Source organism: Pinus tabuliformis, chromosome J (assembly GCF_031772625.1).
Source record: "Pinus tabuliformis cultivar Carrire ecotype Pingquan chromosome J, CPIR1, whole genome shotgun sequence".
Lineage (NCBI taxonomy): Eukaryota > Viridiplantae > Streptophyta > Pinopsida > Pinales > Pinaceae > Pinus > Pinus tabuliformis.
This window is the reverse complement of record NC_142295.1, coordinates 63,942,951-63,947,063: the sequence shown is the minus strand read 5'-3', so window position 1 is coordinate 63,947,063 and position 4,113 is coordinate 63,942,951.

Sequence of the window (4,113 nt, the reverse complement as noted above, 5' to 3'; positions counted from 1 at the left end):
TGAACTCCACCCTCCTCCTTTAGGCAGCTTGGCATTTCTCCCGAATGTTTTGCCACCTTTATGAGGTCTCCTGAGTGCATGTACCTCTGTAGGAGAGTCACTATGTGTCTCTTCATCATGGTCATATGAAGGATTAGATGCCATCTCTGCTAGTGGATGAACTGTCTTGGAGCTGCCTTGATGAGAAGAAGGTGATTTGTGATGTGTTTTGAATTTTGCCACCAAGGGAAAAGTGATATGAGGGACTGTAGAGGGAGGGAAAAATGAGGGATTTTAGGACTGTTAGGATAGGATAGGGTTTATTTAGGGAAACATGGGATTATGAAATGATTTAGGGGTTTTGGGTATAGCACTAGGGTTTGGGATTTCGTGTTTGAGATTTTGGGGAAATGGGAATTAGGGTATGGGATTAGTGAATTTAGGGGTATGTGAATGTAGGGAATAGGAAAATCAAGGGGAAAATGGAGTAAGGGAATGTGAGGTGGAGGGAAAATAACTTGGCAGCCAAAAATTTAATATAAAACTCTAGCACTATTTTCCTTCGTAGGGTTTGATGATAAAAACACCATAAGACAACCACAAGCACTGACCTTGGATGAAAAGCAATGATGGAAGCCCAACTTACTTGTACAAGTGAAGACCCACATGTTCTAAGCGATTTGGAGCAAGTTTTTGAAGTTTTTGGGCTTGCTGGCTATATGCATCGCACATCAAACCCAATGTGCTGTGCCAGTTATGTGCGCCGCGCCCGTGTAAATTTACACTGCAGAGCACTGCCCAAAGCGCCGCGCCTGTTATGTGCGCCGTGCCACCTGCCCAATGCGTCGCACTTTTTCCAGGAGACGTTTGGAGGCCTTCGAGGTGTCCAAATTAGGCGCAGGATAGCTCGTTGGAAAGGTATTTGAGTATGATTTCCAACTCAACTTGAATTTTTCAATTTGGAGCTCATTTTACCTGTCAAAAATCAAATCTCCCAACACTGGTCAAAATGTGAAAAATGAGGCTGCCTAAAGGCAGAGTGCTATTGCAGTCAAATTTTGAAGGGCTTCCTCAACTCCAAATTGAGCTCATGATATCTCATTGGAAATATCTTTGTGTCTAGTTATCATTTGACGCATAAAAAAAGTCATTTGGCCAACCAAGCTAGGAGAAAACTTGATTTTACCAAGGTCACTTCAGAGGTGCATCAATTCTCCCGAGGCAACTGTATTTTTTACATTTCTCTAAAACTATGACACCTGTGTAAAAGGTGAAGGATTTTTTTCTTCCTTGGCCTATTTTTGACAAAAAACTCTCTCATTTTTCCCAAATTCATCTTTTATTTCTCAGAAACATCATTGGAGTAAAATCTATCCTGATCTGTGGAACAGGGGATTTGTCGAAATGAAGCGAAATGAAGGGGATAAGGGGCTTCTACATTCTTGAGAAAAATTTTGGAAGTAGGGAGGGATGTTAGGAAGTAGGGGAAAGTGGAATTTCAAATATTGAGTGAGGGGAAGGGTCCAAAAGGGCAAGACACTTGTCTAGCCTAGAAAATTGCCAAGTTGTAGCAAGAAACTAGGGTTTGTGCGAAAATGAGGAATTTGGGGGATCTCAGTGATGGGAAGTTTTTAATAAGATACATTAAGGATAGGGGAAGGTGTATGAACACCACGATACAAGTTTTGCTGATGATTTGACCATCCAAGATAAATTGCCTTCAAAACCTTAGGAGAGGGAAATGAACCTTACCTAGGCACAACTGAAGCATGAACAAGGTGTTAAATGACTCATTGGAACCTAACATGATGATGAAAACCCTATGAATGATGGTATGCTTAGCTGAATGGTGACATGGACCGACATTTGGACAACTTTGAAAGGAGTAAAAGCGAACCCTAGACCTAATGCCTGGTGACCAAATTTTGCTTGAAGACTCACTGAAATGACAAAATTTGACCTTGACACCTTAAAATCACTTTGTAAGAGCATGTTTGATCACTGGAGGAAGGCTGCAAAGACTGACACTAACAATAATCATATAAGCGATAACCAAATTCATTAACACCATATCCAATAAAGGTACATTTCTTTGATTTTGCCTCAAGCTTTGTTCTATTTTCTTTGTTAATGTGGAAAAAAGCTTCACAACCAAAAGTCTTTAAAAATGAGCAGTTTACCCTTTTACCTGTCCATGCCTCCTCTGGAATACCACCATCCAAGGAACTTGAAGGACCTCTGTTTATTAGATAAACAACAGTATCTACAGCATCTGCCCAAAATTGTAAAGTCAATCCTGCATGCAATCTCATGCACCTTGCACGCTACATGATTGTCCAGTTCATCCTTTTTGACACACCATTTTCTTGTGGTGTTCCTGGAATTTTCTTTTCTCTGCAAATTCCATTCTCTAAACAGTACCTATCAAACTCTTTCCTGCAATATTCACCGCCATTGTCTGATTTGAGACACTTCAATCTTTTCCCTGTCTCATTTTCAACCAAAGCTTTCCATTTCTTGAAAGTATCAAATACATCATATTTATTTCAAATACAATAAATCCAGGTTTTTCTGGTTGCATCATCAATAAAATTAACATAATAATGAGAGCCACCAAGAGATGATACCTGAGCAGGTCCCCATACATCTATATGCACAAGCTCTAATTTTTTGATCTTCTTTTCTTTCCCAACTCTAAGGATTCTGACTCTCTTTTGTTTTCCATAAACACAATTTTCACAAAATTTTAAATCAACATGCTTCAAACTTGGCAACAAATTTCTTGAGTGAAGAATCTGCATCCCCTTCTCACTCATGTATCCGAGCCTCTGATGCCATAATGCTACATCTGCTCCTTTAGAAGTTAAAGCATTAACAGAGTTAGAAATACCATTGCATAAATACAATGTACCAACCTTTTCACCTTTTGCTATTACCAGGGCTCCTTTGGTGACCTTCCAAGCTTTTTCTGTGAAAGTAGTTACGCAACCTTCACCGCCTAACTTACCTGTTGAAATCATATTTTTTTTTTTTTTTTTTCAGATCTGGAACATGCCTTACCTCCTTTAGTAGCCATTGGTTTCCATTCTGCTGTTTTACAAGAACCTTACCCATTCCAACAATTTTTCAGGGTTTATCATCACCCAAACGGACTTGTCCAAAATCTCCTTGAACATAGTCATGAAAATATTTCTTATTAGGTGTGGCATGGAATGAGGCCCCTGAATCTACCACCCAGGCATCAATAATATTTTCGAAAGAAAGAATCAAAGCATATTGTAACACCTCACTTGTTACATTCACTTCATGATTAGTTTCTTGCTGCGCATCTCCTTCTTTTCCCTTCAAAGATCTACAGTCTTTCTTTAGGTGTCCTTTCTTCTCGCATTTCCAGCACACTATCCCTGATCTGGATTTGGATCTGCCTTTTCTTGACTTACTGCGATATCTTGGGCTCTTTCCTCTTTCCATTTTCCTTCCCCTAGACTCTGCACTCAAAGCATTACCTGATGTCTCACCGGAGCTTTTTCGTCGCATTTCCTTGCTAAGGATTGCACCGACAACATCATCAAACTTTAGAGTACTAGATCCAGAGATAGAGTTACTAATGGCCATAACTAAACCATTCCAACTTTCTAGCAATGAGCACAGAAATAATAGAACCCTAACTTCATCATCAAAATTTACCCCTACAGAACTTAACTAACTTGTAACTATATTAAAATCATTTAAATGGTCTGCAACAGATCCACCTTCTGACATCTTCATATTAAATAAACGCTTCATAACAAATACCTTATTTGAGGCCGAGGGTTTTTCATATAGTTTGGCCAATGTTGACATTAAACCTTGTGTTGTCATTTCCTTTGAAATATTAAACGCTACCGACGCCACTAGGCACAACCGTATTGTTCCAAGTGCCTTTCTGTCAAGAATATCCCATTCTGTGTCTGTCATACTTGTCGGCTTCTTTGTCTTTCTGCTCAATGGTAGGTATAGATCTCTCTGATACAGATAATATTCCATTTTCATCTTACACAGCTGGTGGTTTTGGCCGTTGAATTTTTCGACCATAAACCTACCTTCTTCCACCATTTCTCCCACTCGAACCAGGAACCTTATCTCCTATGAGTT